The sequence below is a fragment of the Corythoichthys intestinalis genome, chromosome 6 (genome assembly GCF_030265065.1).
Source record: "Corythoichthys intestinalis isolate RoL2023-P3 chromosome 6, ASM3026506v1, whole genome shotgun sequence".
NCBI lineage: Eukaryota > Metazoa > Chordata > Actinopteri > Syngnathiformes > Syngnathidae > Corythoichthys > Corythoichthys intestinalis.
In genome coordinates, this window is record NC_080400.1 from 22,254,676 (window position 1) to 22,274,864 (window position 20,189).

General features: G+C 40.8%; 1 protein-coding gene and 1 long non-coding RNA gene across 2 annotated transcripts in view; both read left to right on the forward strand.

Moving 5' to 3' along the window:
* dock10 (dedicator of cytokinesis 10) overlaps window positions 1-20,189 on the forward strand; it is a 142,601-nt gene that overhangs the window by 4,110 nt on the left and 118,302 nt on the right. The window lies entirely within an intron of this gene.
* LOC130918098 (uncharacterized) lies at window positions 13,119-15,642 on the forward strand. Its single transcript, XR_009063559.1, has 3 exons — window positions 13,119-13,729; window positions 13,818-13,958; window positions 14,529-15,642. It is a non-coding gene; the product is annotated as an uncharacterized LOC130918098 (long non-coding RNA).

A 20,189-nucleotide genomic window follows, 5' to 3' on the forward strand; every position in this document is an offset into this window, starting at 1 on the left:
TAAAATAAAACGCATTACCACCTGTGGACCCACTTTGATGGGCGGATCTTTGAAGTCGAGCTGATTTAGAGGGGACTCATGAATACACATTCCCAGCAAACCGCTGCACCTCCAGCTGTACGAGAACTGCCATTGACATTCATCTTGCATCTTTCTATGCAGTGCAGCAATGCTCCGTCTCTATTGATCCCACAGGGGGCGGGGGGCATCCACTGTCTTTAAATGCCTAATATGTTTCTCGTGCGTACTTCTTTTTCCATATGAAGCTGCACAATGGCTTATTATAGCATGACCATGACCATATAGTGTGGAGGTAAAGGTGTTTCTGCATTAATTAATGAAATAGTGGCTTGGTAGTAGGTTTGTGGGCTGCATTTGGAAAATGGAGGAAGGGACCCAGCAGAGAAAACATGACAGCAACCAATAGGGTCCATTTACAACCATGTTTTCTATTCTGTTACCATATTATGAGAAAGGTAAGCTCCAGTGGGCGTGTCACGCTTGAGAGCAAGGAGATTCTCATTGACATATAAGATACACGGTAAGCTGTGGGCAATTAAAAAAGATGAGACCGCTATAAAACATTGTGATTTATGTTTTTGATTTGCTCGGAGGACACAATCTCCTGAGCTTTTTTTTTTTTCTTGGTCCAAGCGTGTCTGTTCTTGAGATTTGCATGAAGAAAGGTCACTCCACTCCACTATGCTCCTCATTCTACTCGATGTGGTGTTAGTGTGTCAGTAGGACACATCTCAGCAGCGCGCATAATTGATTGCAATACAAGTGTGGACATTATGGTTTTTTTCGGGAGGTTTGTGGAAATTGCAGTTCTAATATGTTCAGATTGGGGCACCGCCCAAAAGGCAATACAAAAACATATACATTTGTTTTTCCTTCAAATAGAGAAAAGACTCAGAGATTTCACTATGATATTGATCTATATTCTACACTATGGTTGCACACATCAGAGAGATTCTATGTTGGGTCATTCGCAAATTACAAAGGACGATCTTGCTCTGCAGTCTACATCAAGGAAGAGCTTTATTATTTGTGCTTATTTATAGTTGAAGAGAACATACTGTACGGAAAATAGACTTAATAGCTTTTATACATAGTTGAATCTTTAAGTGCCTGTCCATCAATTATTTTGAGTGTGGAATCAAATCACAGCAAGCAAATTGTTTTGCCTATTTCTGACAATGTGTCTTTGATTGAGATATTGAAGGCAGTGAAAGCAACTGGATCATGTTCACCACAGCGGAAAAAATCCTGTTTAATAAACTGAAAAGACACAAAATTTCATTTTTCCAATGTGTAATCGTGGAGAAAAAAATGTAAATAAAAGTCTATATTTCCCAGAAGCAGGCAAAATAGCTGTTGTCAGACATTCTAAAATGCCAGTTCTATTTTAGCCAATCAAGTGCAAGTATCTCTGATTGACCCGTCTACTCTCCACACATTGGCTACCCACTGTAGTATGTTAGACCCTACCCACCGACGTCACAAAACCACGTGCTCGCTGTGTGGTTCCGCCCACTTGTCCGTCATTTTGTCTCTGTATTAGCATTGTTTTCAATTGATCGAGGAATTTAAAATGCATTTCATGGAAGACCTGGTGCTTTCTGATGCCGTAAACTCACTGGATGTGTTGCATAAAAGGCGTTATGTGGAAAAGCTTCGTTCTATACAGTCGCCAGATCCATATTTGATGCCCAAATCGATGTTTTTCGACCCACTGTCTTCGCCCTGTCTGCCTGACATCTGCTACGCTGATATTTACAATTATCTTGTCCACACAAAATCAGCCTATTCCCACGAAAATTTGAAAAACTTCAAGAGCTTGGAGGCTTATAAATACTCCGTTGCTGGTTGGGTGAAACAGGTCCTCGTTCGGCAGGAATCTATCTTGTGCTTGGAAAGGTGAGTTAAGAAATTTTCAATTCAAAATCTTTTGTTATTGCTAACATCCACTGTCAAGTCTAATGTATTTCATGTCGTTTGTCAATGGAGTTAAGGCTTTTAATGTTTATATGGTTTAGCGATAGCACTCTCACTACATACATACGTGTATGTTGTCGGCGATTAGCCTAGCAATGATCTTAATTGTGGTTATTTGTCAGCCCCGTAGACGAGGCCAGTTTCTTTCACTTGGTACCAGCTAAATATTATTCAAAAAATAACGATGGTGGAAGAAAGGGAAGTCACAAACATCTTGAATTTGAAACTATGTCGTACTACGTCGTATGTTGTCGGCGATTAGCCTCGCAATGATCTTAATTGTGGTTATTTGTCAGCCCAAAACCCTCTAAGTATATCTTAAATGCATCTTACCGGATATAAAATGACTACTACATAGTCTGTGGTGATTTTTTGGTGCCCAGTTTTCACGTCGAATTGCAGCCGTCCATTTCGCTCTCCTCTTTGGATCCCTCGGAATACGGTAAAACTTCAAGTCTCTCCTTCCATCTTCTCTGTTAGTGCAACCAACAGCCACACACGCCTTCACCATTTTGATTATTAATGTTAAGGAGCAGAAAAAAACGCCGTAAATAGGAGAAATGTACGTAGCCGTAACAGGTTAACACTATGTTTTGACGGACAAGTGGACGGTACCATTCAGGAGAGCGGAGTTGTGACGTCACGTGGGTAGGGTCTATAGATCCAGGAAGTGAAGCGGGCTTTGTCTGAGTCTCAGACGAAGAAAGAAGAAAAACAGGGACAGATTGAACAGGTATAGAAACTATTAAAAAAAACTTTTTTTTTAAGTGTGCTGATTTTCTTGGCTACTTTTCCGTTTCGCTGTACGCACGTGGCATGACTAACTGCACATTCGGCAGAGGATTGCTGTTCTTGTACGCGGTGTCATTTGTTAGGTTCAAATATTTTCTCCATTAATAGTTTCATGGCCGCCCGTGACATACTATTTTTGGTCACGCTTGGGTGGAAGATCGATTTTATATCCCGGTTCTCCCACGAAATGTAACTTTGGCCTTTTAGCCCAAAATCCCCCAAAGGTGTGTCGGCACGGCCAGAAGTGGCATTTATTGCCATTTATTGATCTGAAACGCACAGATAAACTGGATGACCAACCAATCTTGAATTCTTCTTGAGGAATAGAAGGAGACTGGATTTTGTGTTGAAATAAATGCTTTGGTGGACAGCTGTCATAGTTAGTGCAATCATTTTGTCAAAATGTCCACATTAATTTTATTTCGTAAGTGTGGAGTTTTAAAGGAATTTTCTGGTTGTGGGTACAAGCACTTTTATGAGATCACAGCTCATGTGGTAATATAGAAACATAAATAAAGATACCTTATTTCGCCTTCTTTAAAGAATTGCCAATGTATTTTTTTAATAAAAATGATTTAAATTATTAATATATATATATATATATATTCAAATCAACAATTGTTTTTTTTATTATTATTTCCTGAAAAATCAGGAATAAAATGACTTTGGCAATTATTTTTGCCTATTTAATCCCAAAATTTCCCCAAAAATTCAAACATCCCAAACAGGTGTCATTAGTAATGCTTTTAGTAATCACAAAATCACAAAAACATACATATTATTCTTTTTGGTTCACTGTTTTGACCGGTTGGTTGAAATGGGTTTAAGAAGGTATCGAGCTTGACATTGAAAATCTGAAAGCTTCATCACAAAATACACAAAATCTAGCGCTCGCTGCTCTTCTAGCTCTGGTCTACACTGTTGCTTTGACATGTATTATTTTGACTGTAAAGGCCCAGTTGCAGTGCTCACTGTTCGCTACAGGTATATACAGGGGTGCACATATTTTTTTTGCCCAGGTTCTCAGAGGAGGACCTGGAGATGTGACTTGGTCCTCATTGAGCTTGAGAGCCGACCCGCCTAATGCGATAAAATTATGACAAGCTTTACTTAGAGCCAATTAACTTTAATTAATTACATTAACAATTAATGCTTGATTAACATCAACTGGCACAACAAAATTGCCATTACTTTAAAGTGAAATGTAAAGAAATAAACATAAAAGCACCAATCCAAAATAAAGGGCATTATGCAGCTCCCACATTAACTCCAACCCTTTGTAAAAGTGGGATGTCCTCCTCATAAGACCTCATTGAACCTGCATGTTTAGCTTTGTAAAATGCGAGCAAAAACACGTTTGTCAGTGCATGGCGCTGTTTTCATTACCTTTATTCCGCCACTTGTCCATAGGGCGAGTGGGGTCCTATCTGACATCGATAGTTTGCTTAATTGCCACATGCTCTGTTTTTTTCGTGCTTTTCAAAGTTTGGATGGCTGCAATTCTTTGACCCTACATAAAATGCGCTGCTCTTATCGGCGACATTGGGATTCTCACAGCACATTTTGTACCGCATTTCCGTGCGAGCATTATTTACTTCTAGCCATGGTACCTCCTGCAGCCACTTTTCAGCAAAAGTCCTTTTTTCCCGGTAGCTCCGGTGACGTCTCTGTCGTCTGTCTGTCTTTTGACGGGGGTGGGGGAACACGAAATCATTCCTCAGTAGGGCCTGCCTCTTCGACATTTTGAGAAGTTATTTTCTCGTGTCCGCCGCAAATACAGTGGTCAGCCATGGGTACGCAAAAGCGTATGGCCAGCGCGTTTGTCTACGTCCAGTACGAATGCTCGCATGCGGACCACTTATGTGCACCCCTGGGTATATAGTATAGTATCAAGCAAATTATGGAAACTAATGCTCATTAATTAAAATGATGAGAAGTAGCACTGACATTAAACACAATGACATGTCACCCACTTTTCATTGGACTTTTATATTAACTGCAGTAGCAAATTGAGCTATATCAAGTGATTAGTCATAGGGAGGAAGGAACATGCTTTCAAGTAAGCAGTTCAAAGGAGCATGCTTCCAAGTTCAACGGTCAGATGAAACCAGCTAAGATGGAAGCGAGACTGTTTTTGACCAGCATCAGCAACAACAGTTCAACAGAAGATTACATCCGCATTACAAAGTTCAAAGACAAAGTTTCCATGTCGTTGTCTCCTGCGTCAACACACGTTGTTTGCCTGGCTTCAAGGTGCGTGTTTGGAATATTATACCAAGACTGACTAAGGATCATCTAATACAGGGGTCCCCAACGACCGGGCCGAGGACCGGTACCGAGCCGCGCAGAAATAATAAATAAATTATCAACGACTGCATTCTTGCCGATTGACTTTGGCCTGTGCCGCTTAACACACCAATATCCCTGTCTACTCTAGATATACAACTACAGGATAGAAGGTCATCATAGAAATGCATTGATTGTACTGTTAGCAGTACATCTTGTTTTGTATATGGCGGAAAACACAGACAAGACTGAAAAAGCAGTTTCTGCTCTTGCACTCCTCTTTAAAAGAAACTGCTGTATTTTAAGCCAAAACAACTGTTGTGTTCGATAGAACATAGATTCATGGCGCATTAAGCCCCCGAACTATTTTTAATTTGTCCGTTTTACCCTGAAAACCCCCATTTACAGACGTCGTGCAACCGCTTTTGTTTCAACCTAGCCATAAAAAGAAGGTAAACAATTATATTTATTATTGGAAATGTCTGTCATTTTTAGCTTAGAATCATTAATTGATGTCTAATGTTTAGTTTAAAAAAAGAAAACGACTTTAAAAAATTATTCACTCGCATATTTTAAACTTTTAAACAAATTACGTCACAATGAAAAATTTGGCGTCTGTAAAAAAGTCAAATTTCTACCTCATAACTATCGCTTAATTGTATATATATATTTTTTTTTTCGCATTTTCCCCGATATGTTACATGATAATCAATCCAAACAAAGAAAAATTGAAAAATAACCTTTAAAAGGGTAACTATATGAAAAAGAAAATCTCAACCACTCCTTGTTGTCTGCGATTTCTGCATCGTGACACTTATTATATGACCATGTTTCACACATAAAATCCCCAAAATATCTGGCTGTGGCCATTCACAGCTGTGTCTTGATACTCGGTGATACATGCTAAATGGAGTTTTTGGATCGAAACAAGGTAAATACTCGATAATATCTCGTTAAAATCGTGGCGTCATTAATTCTGCTCTTGCGTGCTCTCGCCTCCAGTTAGGGATTTGCTGTTTAATTTTTTTTTTCAAAATGCCCTCCTGTTCAAAATTTTTCTTCCCCCAGAAAATTGAGATTTTAAGCTTTCCAATGATGTATCACACATGCATATCGGACAATTTTTAGATTTGGCCAAAATGGGGGTCTCAGCGGAACTTCATGCACCTGAGTGTTTTCCGCCATATCTATGTGTGCTTGGCCTCGATAATAACATATGACGTAGGTCGTCGCCCATCACATTTGTTCCCGGAAATAATTAGCCCCCACACTAAAATAACTGAAAAACAGACATCTTTGGACAGATTTTTTTACGGGTAAAAGGGAACCTGACGAGCCAGAAGATGAGCCTACAACCTCGAAGAAAACACAGTCTATGCTACTTCCCAATCACTAAAGACCCATGAACTGCTAAGGAGTGGATCGTGACCCGTATGTGAATAAACTGAGTGATTCGAGCATGTCTGTGCAACAGGAATATCAGCTTGTAGAGATCACAAATCACGGCAACCTTAAACATACATTTAAGACAACAACTCTACCGAGGTTCTAGATTAAAGTCATTTCGGAATATCTTGACATCGCAAGGAGAGCGCTGAAAACTGTGCTACAATTTCCAACATCGTATCTTTGTGAAGCGGGCTTCTCTCACTCTCCCATCTCGGGACCATCTCGTCTAAAACGAAACAAGCTCAGGCCTCACACTGATTCCGCGGGTGAGTTGTATTTTCCCTGCACTTAACACGACTGGGCTAAAAACAAATGTTATTTTAAATTTGCTGTATTTTTCTGCCACACATTGTCGGTGTTCGGACAAATTTGGCATGCGCGTAACATTAAAAATGACCGCGAATGCAGAGATTCCAAAGTACAAACTTTCTTTAAAGAAAGGAATATTAACTTAGGTTTGCCATGTTAGCTGCACACAACTACTGTACGCATCTCTCTGACTTAACGACTTCGCCGTGTCGTTAAGCATTAATTTACGCCATTTTCGTTTTGCACATGTATGTTTATAATGTATTTTTTTAGCATAGGATATCATTTAGGATATCATTGAGAGTCCAACTGAATATAAAAGAGGGTTTATTTCACCGCCATAAAAGCTTTGGGAGCAAAATTTTATGAGGGTGCAAAAATTTGACGGAACACCGGTCCATGAAAAAAAGACCCAAATCACACCGGTCCGTGGTGCAAAAAAGGTTGGGGACCCCTGATCTAATAGGCAGGAAAACGTCAGAGATAGACGTAGCTTTCGGAATCTGGGTTAAACATGTGTTTAAATGTGCTGGTATGATGCCACTGCTGTGCACAAGCTCAGACTAAGCGGGCGTGTAAAATGTCCACAGGCGTTGTGTGCGAGCTTGCATAGATGTTTTTGTCAGTGCATTAATGCATGGCCTTTTTTTGTTGGTGAAAGAAACCAGGTCAGCAGAAGCTGGCCCTTTGGCATAACATTCAATGAAGCGTGATCCTCTCATTCTCACTCTCATTGACCACCTCTTTCATTTTTGCTCATTCACTGATTTTCTCTCTCTTGTTTCACTGTTGTATCACTAGCAATGATCTGTTTCATCCTCCTGTTTCGCCGTAAAGGCATTGCTTGCTTTATAACGCCTCTTCATTGGCAGACCACCCATCGTCAAATGTTTGGAGGCATTATGGTGGTCTGTTACTTTTTCTGTGGACCTGGTCTGAGTTACAATACAAATATCATATGATTGACATTAACAGTAGTAAATACATATACAGTACATACTCTCATGAGATCAGATAAAAGGGCTAAAGCAAAAATGGATGGAGCTCATCAATTGAGGCAGCAAATCTCATGTTTTTGTCATCCTCTACTGCCTCTATTTATTGTGACTCTTAGCAGAAAACCGCATATAGCCACATGTCACCGTTGTGGTTACTGTGGCCTGCTCATAGGAACCACTTGACACATTGTACTGTTTGATGCCAGCCACACAAACCACACGACCCACAAGCCTGCACTTGCCTCCCATCCCATCCCATCCCATCCCATAAGCCTTATCCAGCTGGGCCACCATGACGGATGTGCTGGTTCTTACCCCATTCAACGCAGCGAACATTTTTATTAATTAAATGGGATCCAACCACTTAACTGCTACCAACAAGAGTATTGGTCAATTGCATTTTTCAATGGATAGATTGTGGATCAGGGTCTCGAAAAGCTTACAGTATCTGTGAAATGCAAGTTTGTAAAAGACTGTATTGATGCTGAAATGCTAATTTTTTGAAAGTGATGTTTTGGTTAAACAAACCCATATTCTATTGTTTATTACTAAAGAACATCAATACTTAAAACATTAAAACTTTTCTGTGACTGAATGAATGACTGAACTCTTAGGCACATTAGTAATAATATGACTGACCTTTACTTTACAAAGCAATAATCTCAATTCAAACAAATCTGAAGGTCAACTTGAAAAAAATGAAGATTGTGTTGCGTCTCCAATAGTTGTCCATGTTGGCACTGGAAATTGTTCTGCACAAGGGAACAAACACAAAACATTTGGACCCCAAATTTGAAATAAAAGAGGACAGAATATGAGTAAAATGAGCAACATTTTTCATTTTTCAAAGTTCACACAATAATACATTATCACGTATTGTTGTAACTTGAAGGCCTCAGTCACCAAAATGATTAAGCAACAGTTTAGTGGTTTGACTGAAACTCAAATCCCCCAAACGTTCATGTAATTGATGACCACTTCAAATATTTTCTTACGTCAATCTTAATAAACTAAATCTGGTGGTTTGAGGGGTAGAATGGCAGTTCACAGACTCGGTCGTGTGAAAATGTGAACATCACCCTTAAAGATCGAGACCTTTTTCCCTTATTTTCAGATTTTTATCAATGACCTGAAGCATACAAAAAGGTCACATCTGCCCAACATGTGTGTGTGCTTGTTTTCTTCCACTGATTCTTAAACTTTGCCTGGTCTGTTGTTTTACTCCCTGTCAGAAAGAAATACAATTTATCAAGCATCTGCTTTCGGATCCTTCAAATGGTCTCCTTTGGCATTGCTTCTTCGGCTAATATTTTTTCCTCTTTTGCTCAGGCTGCAGTGTTTTTTTTCTATTGTAGCAGCCTTTCCCTGTATTCATATGTCTCCTCTTAGAGTGAAATAACACTACTACTACTACTACTACTACTGGTTATGTCTGTTTCTCTGAAGTTGTCATATGTGTCTGACAGGATTTGACCAATGAGGGGCATTCTGGGTAGAAGTGCCTATGTGACATGAATGAAGTGTATTTTTTAAGGGACTTTACTGCTAATGTGAGTCTGCTCTCTCCTTGCGACATGTCTATTTGCCTCTGGTGCATTATTCTCAACTAATGACTAGCCAAGTTTTATTTGTATTACATAGCAGCGTGTTCATGAGCTCCTTCCGATGAATAAGACAGACTCCTCCGAGATGGACAAACTAATGCTGAAAATCAATTGCCCCTTAGGAGAAGAACTGCTGATATTAACAGTAAGCTACCCTTTGCGTATCTGTGTGTGCAGCTGTTACCACAGCAACAGAGGAAGGTCAATTAAGATGGAATTCTAACAGGAAGCACTCCTATCACACTTTGCATATCTCTTTTCCTTTGTGTGGTCCAGACGTTTTATCTCTCTTGTTGCAATTCAGTTTGTTTTGCTCTTATTTGGTCTAAATAAGTCCCGAGCACCAAGTGGTGCGAGAGCCCTATTGTAGCGTAAAGGATTAGTATTCTTCTTTTCATGTTAAATGAAAATGGACAATTTGGATGCCTTAACATGCTCGAAAACTCACCAAAATTTGCAGATACAAGCGGCTTAGCGTAAATTTAGATAATTTTGCAACCTTCTGAAAACCCATTAAAATTGTCTAAACATCGCCCCCTTTAATTCTTCAAAAAGGCCTCCCCTATTAAGTTTTTCAACATATAGCAATGAAAATTGGGCCGTCGATACATTGTGCAAAACCGCCCCAAAAAGTCTCTTGGACCTTGTCTGGCACGGCCAGACTGTTTGCCCTGTATTTTTCAAACACTGTGAGAATAGTCTGGGACCCAGCCCATTAACGGCTTCTCGAGAACGGACAAAATCAACCGTCCAATCAGATTCGTTTATTTGCGTAACGTGTTCTTAACGAGCAACGTCACTCTTCCGCGTCGGAAGTCGTCTCCACAACAACACAGATGGCGAACAGGAGAGCCGAGAATGTGTTCCCATCCACGGTAAAATCAGTTTTAAATGACCAAAAACATATCGACACGAGTCATTGACAACAGTCTGTCTCGCGCTAGCCATGTTAAATAAACTCCGCTCTCCTCGTATGTTTACTTCCGCGCGCAAGTCCCTCATCCTGCCCTTGTCGCTTTACTAACGTCACGTCCGCCCGTCGCTGATTGGTCCACTCCGCTGTCTATTTGCTGTGGCTTGCTCCGCCCTGGAAATTGTATCCGCTGAATGGTGTACCAGGCTATCTTGGACCCATATCCCAAACCCAACAGGAAATCAGGTATGCGGGATTGAATGTTAAAAAATATGCAATGTTAGTCCATTTACATGGTGCACATTTGAAACATTGGCACCTAGGCAGTTAGTTGGATCCTCCCCAAAATTGATGAAACTATTCATGAGACATATGAGATCTAAAGTTATCAAAATGTTGAGTTTTCATTCACGGGCCTGACTTGGGCGGAGTGCCAATGTAGGCCTTTTTTGGGAGGGGGGGCAAACCAAATTCAGTAAATGACTAATAACTCGCTGATACAAGGTACAGTCTTTTTCATACCTGGCTTCTGTGAGAGGTATCCCAGCCTGAACTGCATTGAAATATTACCTATTAGGTCTGGCGCCCCCTGCTGGGATCAGGAAATGCCTATTTTTACTAGACAGGCTCCTCCTCCAAACGAAAAAATTAATTGACCTCAAACCTGCATCTGGGGAGCCCTAAAGGGAACCTCTGACTTCAAGACTTGAAGTTTCTAGTAAGCCATTATTGTTCTCTTTAACTAAAATATGCTATTAGAAACACATATAATATTGCCTTTGATTTACAAATCTGTAATATTTCGTACATGTTTTCACCTACGGAGGGCGCCATGTTTTAAACGCACAATGAACGCTTGAGGTGAGGTGATTGTCACTGTCACTCGACGGATACTACCGGGTTAATGCAAATCCTTCTACGCGGCGAGATGTCCAAAACATGCGCTCATCGGTTAAAAGCGGCGAGTACTTACTATTTGCCTGATGCCTAATGAGAAGCAGAGGGGTCCAAACAGGAAAGTGAACATGACCGTCGCCATTTTGTCTCACCACAAATTTTGAACAGTCATAACTTGGTAGATATACAACATATCTGCGCCAAACTGCCCGTGCTTGATGAGAGTCGTCGTCGACGAGAGTCCTGTAGGGTTAGTTTGCATAAACCCTACAGCGCCAACTAGTGGCAACAGAAAGTCAGTCATTTCACTCATACATGCCCAGTTCCTTTCAGCTTGGTCATTGTGTAGTCACAAGATCTTTTGTAATACTATACTTTAAGACCCATATCCACGTGTCTGTCTGTTGCAATTACGCCCCCTTTGTATATCATTAAAAGGGAATAGATTTCGTCAGGCCCTTAGGCAGCTTATTGTGCCACATAATTTGAAAGTAGGAAGCTTCATCACCGTCAAGCAGAGGTTGCGCTAGACTTTTTCGTTGTCTGTCATTTTGACTGACAGGGTCATAAAAATCCGGTCATAATGTATTTTTACCCGTCACTTAAATTTTTAAAATGATGATAATGACATTGTGGTGACCCTTTGTTTGGCATAATTCACCTTCCGTACTTGTGTGTCCATTTGGCCGAGCGCGTTACCGGCTACGACACAGTCATGTGACAGACACTTAAGAGCCGCGCGCGTTCCGGCTTGAATAGAGAGTTCACAGAGAGCAGCAGAGCTACAGCAGCGGCTGGACACAGCAATTCGAGCTAACAAGACTCTTAACGTTGCATACCGCTTCAACATATTCAATAGTATTTAGTTTTCATTCATTTTAAATTAATATTCTGTCCGAACAAGCTTAACAGAGAATCCACACCATGCCATCACACATCAAGCAGATGAATATGTAACTTTTTCTCCGCACTGACAAAAACAGCTGACTGCGGCCCCAGTAGCTAGGCTACATATGGAAAAATGAAATTAACAGTTCACCTGCTGTGGCCTGAACGCAGTCTCACACTTTCCTCCTGGTGCGCATGGACTTGAATTGCGTGCCTGCTTGTGCAGTCCCTCTTTTTTCACCTCTTTTATCAACACCATCGTCGTTTTGGACCTCCGTGAAGTTGGCCCCCCATCAGACGCAAATTTATATAAAAATTATGTCAATCGTTTGTGCTATGATTGTGCTGGTTTGTGCTGCAAAAAGTTTCGTTTGTGCCATCATCGTTTTGCAGTTATTAAACATTGTTTTTTAGGTCATCCAGAGTTCACCCAGCCCCCCATCTGTGGCAGAATGGAACCCCGGTGGTGTCATTTGATTCTGCCTCGTTAGTGCTGGATTGTGCTGAAAAAAGTTTTGTTTGAACTGCTACGGTTTTCGAGATATTCATAAAAATGTACATTGATGACGTCACGCGCAGCCCCCCATCAGACGCAAATTTATATAAAAATTATGTCAATCGTTTGTGCTATGATTGTGCTGGTTTGTGCTGCAAAAAGTTTCGTTTGTGCCATCATCGTTTTGCAGTTATTAAACATTGTTTTTTTAGGTCATCCAGAGTTCACCCAGCCCCCCATCTGTGGCGGAATGGAACCCCAGTGGTGTCATTTGATTCTGCCTCGTTAGTGCTGGATTGTGCTGCAAAAAGTTTTGTTTGAACTGCTACGGTTTTCGAGATATTCATAAAAATGTCTAGTGATGACGTCACGCGCAGCCCCCCATCTGCGGCGGAATGGAACGGCGATGATGCCATTTTTTTCTTCGTCGTTAGTGCTGGATTGTGCTGCAAAAAGTTTTGTTTGAACTGCTACGGTTTTCGAGATATTCATAAAAATGTCTAGTGATGACGTCACGCGCAGCCCCCCATCTGCGGCGGAATGGAACGGCGATGATGCCATTTTTTTCTTCGTCGTTAGTGCTGGATTGTGCTGCAAAAAGTTTTGTTTGAACTGCTACGGTTTTCGAGATATTCATAAAAATGTCTAGTGATGACGTCACGCGCAGCCCCCCATCTGCGGCGGAATGAAACGGCGATGATGCCATTTTTTTCTTCGTCGTTAGTGCTGGATTGTGCTGCAAAAAGTTTTGTTTGAACTGCTACGGTTTTCGAGATATTCATAAAAATGTCTAGTGATGACGTCACGCGCAGCCCCCCATCTGCGGCGGAATGGAACGGCGATGATGCCATTTTTTTCTTCGTCGTTAGTGCTGGATTGTGCTGCAAAAAGTTTTGTTTGAACTGCTACGGTTTTCGAGATATTCATAATAATGTAAAGTGATGACCTGTTTTCAGCGCTGCGGGCCGCACAATCGGTTCTTGTCTCGTGACGTTTCTGGCGCAATGCATTGTGGGTTTTCGTGTATTGTACAACAACAACAAGCCCGTGACGCGATCCTTTGCTCGGCATCCATTCTGCGTGGTAATCGTTGAAAATGGTACACTCGTGTTGTTTGAAAGACTGCCATTCTAGGTCCCATGATAGAAACGAATGCAAAAAGGATGGGATACGTTTTTTTTTTTTAGCATTCCCGCCTGGAAGAGAAAATATGGAACTCCGATGAGTTGACCAAGAGGCTTGAATGGTTGCAGCGGTGAGAAGAAAGGCCATCGCTTTTCATTCATCAACTGAAAACATGTCGGTCTGTTCCCTACATTTCCATAAAGGTAAGTAACTGGAAGTGTTAATGTTCTTCGGACGCTGATACTGACTGCATTTAAACGCTTATGGCGTGTGGTTGTGTTGCTTGCTTTGGCTAACCACGCTAGTGTCTAAGAGAGGCTAACTGTAGCCCTACTGGCTAACTGTGCATAAACCACAGGCGTTCACCGTATGATACTAGTACACAAAAAAACAGTTCAAAGGTAACAAAGTAAGGGTATTAATGAAGATGTAACAGCACACCATGAATGATTATAAGTATGGGAGATGTGTTAGAAAAAAATGCTATATTTACCTCCCGCTTAGGCTACTGATATGCTTGACCAAGCAGTCTGTGGAGGAGACTACAGATCTACTAAATCACCAGAAGAAATCTTCTGCTTGTTTGTTATGCCTAATGATCAGTTAAACTTAAAAAATAAATAATTAATAAATTTTAAAAAATCTGTTGCATACACATCAGTGCCATATGAAGGCAGTTCCCACCAGTTTAGACACACTACAGAGCTTTAAAATCCAATTTAAGTAACTAATGTTAACCTGTTGTATGACTGATACGACTTTTGTAATTGCAGGAAAACCAGCATATGAAAGAAATGAGGCAGACCCTGACTGGGCACCATCCTTACGCCTGGGACACACATGTGTTCAACCCACCAACGTGGACCGCTCTTCTAGACGAAGTAGGCATGAGAAATTGAGGATGGAGGAGGACGTTGGTGCGCTACAGGAGGAGCCTTCAGCGCCCTTCAGATGCTCCTTCTGACCTTCATGCGCCTGCGTTAGGACCTGTCTGCACTACACATTGCACACATATTCCATGTTTCCCGTAAGACTGTGTACTGAGTATTCAATGACATGGTGCCCTTTGTACATGCTAATTTGAGACGAGCAATTGTTTGGCCCAACAGAGAAACACTCTATAAAACAATGCCTCACGAGTTTGTTGAGTCCTTCAGACGCAGAGTTGCAGTGATTATTGATTTAAAAAAAAAATAAAATAAAATTACAGAGAAACCATCAAATATTAAGGCCCGTGCGCAAATGTTTTCTAGTTATAAGCATAACTACACCATGAAATACCTAATTGGAATCACACCAAAGTGGGGAATTTGTTTCATGTCAAAAGGTTGGGGTGGTTGCACAAGTGACAAACATATCACCTTGAACAGTGCTTTGCTCAATAACCTTTTGCCTGGGGACATTGTCTTGGCTGACAGAGGTTTTGATATTCAAGAACACGTGGGTATGTTATGTGCAGAGGTCCAACTCCCTGCGTTCACAAACGGTCGCTGTCAGTTAGCTGGTAGAGATGTGGAGGAGACTAGGAAGATGGCACATTTGAGGATCCATGTTGAACAGGTAATTGGTAATCTTTGCCAGAAGTATAAGATCCTAACAGGAACTATACCTATTAACGTGGTTCTGCCATGTGATGGCGAAGATTGCACATTGTTGTAAAGATTGTTTTATGTTTGCGGTGCCCTTACAAACCTTTGCCCAACTGTTTTGTAGTTTGTACTGTTATACGTGAAAGGTACCATTTAGTATGCTAACAGTTTCAGCCTTTCAAATTTAGCTGTTGTTGATTTTTTGTATTTTGTTGTGACTTGATTGTACTTAATAAAACATTGTCATCTTGAATCCTATTCTTTGTAAGTACAGCATTTGTGTCAATACTGTATTTTATGTATGTATGTATATGTATATATGTATATATATACACACACACACACGCATAATAATGTTTATACAAAGGACGACAGTTTACTACTTTGGCCAAGTACTTTTAATGTTGCCAAATTGTCAGTTAAAGCAAATCACAAACTACCAATCACCACTAACTTAAGTGGAGCACAGAGAGCAGAACTGACATATGTCTTTAGCTGTGTCATGTTGTGTAGACCAACACAGGTTAAATAATAATGGGGCAGTTCTCATTATCACACGCAACAAGTCATCTTTGGTCTTCAGACCACGGCAGAAGCACCATAACTGACAAATACCGATCTCTCGCTTCCTTTTCAAGCTTCTCCACATAAGGAGTCTTGTCGTTCTTCAGGCTTTTTTCCATTTTGATGTGACATTCGCGTGGCTGCTTCCCCGCAAAACTCAACAAAACAAACGTGACTGCGGCGGATGTAGTCCAGGTCACTGAGATACACGAAAGATGGCGGCTCAGGTGGTCGTGATGACGTAGGAGACAACAACCGATAGATCAGCGGAGAACGTCACTGAAACCTGTCAGTGGACGCAATCTTATTCCTGATCTATTGTGCGGCCCGCAGCGCTGAAAACTGAGGTCATCACTTCACATTATTATTAATATCTCGAAAACCGTAGCAGTTCAAACAAAACTTTTTGCAGCACAATCCAGCACTAACGACGAAGAAAAAAATGGCATCATCGCCGTTCCATTCCGCCGCAGATGGGGGGCTGCGCGTGACGTCATCACTAGACATTTTTATGAATATCTCGAAAACCGTAGCAGTTCAAACAAAACTTTTTGCAGCACAATCCAGCACTAACGACGAAGAAAAAAATGGCATCATCACCGTTCCATTCCGCCGCAGATGGGGGGCTGCGCGTGACGTCATCACTAGACATTTTTATGAATATCTCGAAAACCGTAGCAGTTCAAACAAAACTTTTTGCAGCACAATCCAGCACTAACGAGGCAGAATCAAATGACACCACTGGGGTTCCATTCCGCCGCAGATGGGGGGCTGGGTGAACTCTGGATGACCTAAAAAAACAATGTTTAATAACTGCAAAACGATGATGGCACAAACGAAACTTTTTGCAGCACAAACCAGCACTAACGATGAAGAAAAAAATGGCATCATCGCCGTTCCATTCCGCCGCAGATGGGGGGCTGCGCGTGACGTCATCACTAGACATTTTTATGAATATCTCAAAAACCGTAGCAGTTTAAACAAAACTTTTTTCAGCACAATCCAGCACTAACGAGGCAGAATCAAATGACACCACCGGGGTTCCATTCTGCCACAGATGGGGGGCTGGGTGAACTCTGGATGACCTAAAAAACAATGTTTAATAACTGCAAAACGATGATGGCACAAACGAAACTTTTTGCAGCACAAACCAGCACAATCATAGCACAAACGATTGACATAATTTTTATATAAATTTGCGTCTGATGGGGGGCCAACTTCACGGAGGTTCGTTTTGGGGCTTTTTGAAGAAACTTCGGACACTCGGTTGCCTTGACATTTTTCAGAGTAAGGCCAACGACGTCATGCAAGAGAGACAATAGCTAATTAATATGCTCACTCGCCGCCCTGTGGTCTGGGGTGTGAATTGCAACCTGTCAAAATGACAGATGGACTTCAGTTTTTTCCGTCACCGTTTTAAAAATTCGGTCAACGACGGAAAATATTCGGTTAACGCGACCCCTGCCGTCAAGCTACGTTTTTTGCCTTGTTCTCTTTTTGTCGACAGTCCTTGCTTCCAGTTGCCAGTTGTTGGATTTTTGGGGGGTGAGAGGGGGGCAGGTGGGTTTGAAGCCTACCTGTTTTCACGTTCCCTGTAAATAAACTATTCATTGAAACCTCCCACTTGTCTCGTGCATTTGAGTCCAGCAGTGTCTGACGCCCCCCCCGCCCCCTTTTTTTTGACAGGTAGTGAGGACATATTGAGATCACATTGTCAAGATCGCCCAGGCCTCTTGCGTCCACATTGATGTAGTGTTGTAAATGCCAAAGTGACAGGGTTCACATTGGACCATTCTGCAGCTGCCATCCTCTTTGCGAGCTGAAGTACGTATTCATACGGGCACAAACAATGTGATTTATTGTCTCTTCGGAATACATATTATTGCTGTTGTCTAATTCGCCAAATGTACATATTGTTAGACAATTCATAAAGTACACCTGCACCATGTCAAGAGAAGAAGTAGGCAAGGTGCTTTGAAGAAGAAGAAAAAAATTCTGTTTGAGGTTATTTAGAATTGTTGTTGTAGCCGTGGTAAATAATGTTTTATAAAGTAGTGTGTCAACTGGTACCTTGACATACAAGTGGCATTGCACAAGTGACACGTCCAAGTTTTTGAGAATTTGATTTTATATTTGACACAAGCAGAAAATCAAACAGACAAGCACTTTATGGTGAAATCAAACTCAATTTTACTTTATATCAAGCCGCTGAACAATTTTTCAAAAAAGATAAAAAAAGTAATTCGCAGTTCATGTTCACTCTCAAATATAACAGAATTATATTTTGTATTTCAAACAACAGCATTACTTTGCCTATTACCTGCTGGATTAATGCTAAGAAACGATATAAACAGGCATAGACATACTAAAGAATAGCATTAATGTAGCGGTGTTATAATCCTTTCAGCGTCAGCTCTTGAACACAAATGCCTCTGATTAAGAAAAAAAAAAAAGTCAGCCCCAAAAAACGCAATTGACTGCTGGCAGGACATGTTTGGTTGACTGAACATCTGTTGTGACGCATGCAAAAATAAAATCTGACTGAATATCATTCAAAGGCTACATGACAGGAAGGGTGGGTGATAGGCTCAAGGGGCGCTGATGCTAAAGCTAATGCTTAACTGGTTGACCTGCGTGTCAAGAAAAAAAAAAATCCAATAGTAAGAAAGGAAGGACTACTTATTTTGTTTTTGTTGTATTTTCTTCTCCAAACAAGGGGTTAATTGACTAACCCTACCCTTGAGATCTAGCGGTTAATCACAATCAGTGCACATCTCTGATTTTGTTGTTGATGTTAAAATGTGAAGTGAGGTTATGTTATAAAATCATAAAATGTAACCCAAATAAAACTGGCCTGTGTCCAATGCTTTTAAAAACAAGCCTGTAAAAAAATATATAGGCTATTGTATGATAATAATTCCATTTATATTGACTTTTTCACATCATAATTGAGTTCTCTTAACGGCCTATTTTTTTATGTCTGCATAGCCTCATTCTGATTTTTTCTTAATTCATGTTAACGCCGCGTTGATCACCCGCATATGCAGACAAGAGGAAAGAAAAGGATTTAACAAGATGAATAGTTCTTTGACGTTTGTTATGACTGAGCTGCAGACGACTGGGCCGTGTTAGCTTGATAACATTGGAACCGTGCACGGCCAGGACTTGGTGTGTATCTTCTCCGCAATGACTCATTCACACGGAGAGAGCAAACAGATAAATAAAAGCAAAGAGAAGAGCAAGAGGAAACAAAAAGAAAGCCTGTACTGTCTGTAGATGAATCAGGCCACTGTTTGACTGCTACATCACGCTGCACAGTGCTTGTGAGCATTACATGTCTGAATGTGATCACAAATATTCAACATTTCACCACCAATCTTCATCTGCTGACAAACTTCAAGAAGAAGATGAGATCACAGTGGAGTTTTAAAAGTCACCAATAGCTTTGTTCAGACTGAACCTTCACTTTTAGCTTCATTGTTCCTAAAGCCTTACGGCCAACCTAAATCTTGCAGGATGCCACCGTGTGCGCTGATATCTTGCCTCTCTCTTCACAGGCCTTAGGGTGGAGAAGAGGGATGTTGGGTCCACTCCACATAACTGCTCTAAGAATAGTTCACTGACTCTCTTGTGTGTGAATTGAATTGTTGTGTGTCTGCCTCACTCAGCATTCCAGAGTAGGAGGCCTGAATATGCTACTGCCATTAGTGTCTGCCCCCTCCGTGCCTTCCTTTGCCCACTTGCCTTGCCTTATAGCAGTGCTTCTCAATTATTTTCTGTTACGCCCCCCCAAGGAAGACGTAAATGTTTCGCGCCCCCCCCCCCAACTCTCTGCCGCCACTGTAAATAGTATCATTCGTCTATATTACTATTATAAGTACGCCTCAGCCTAACATTGTGTCCTTTTTTTTCTATTAAAGAAAAAAAGTAACATAGATCAACTTATAATAAAGTATAACTTTTTTAACATTGTGTTGCTTGTAACAGAAAAGACTTAATGCGCATCAATTTGCCTGAAGTTAAAAAAAAAAAAAAGTCACATCCAAACTGTAAAAATACACTCAAGGTACATTTTTGACCATTTGATACTGAAAAATAAAATGTAATAAAATCAGTAAATAATAACAAATTCAAATTGATTAGAAACATTTACTCTTCAGGACAACATGCCAAAAAATTTGACCGAAAAAAAACAAAACTGAATAGAAGGGGGGAAAAAGGTCTCTGGACAGAAGGAAAGTTTTTATTTTCGCTGATTCACCACAGTGCTCACTGGTTTAC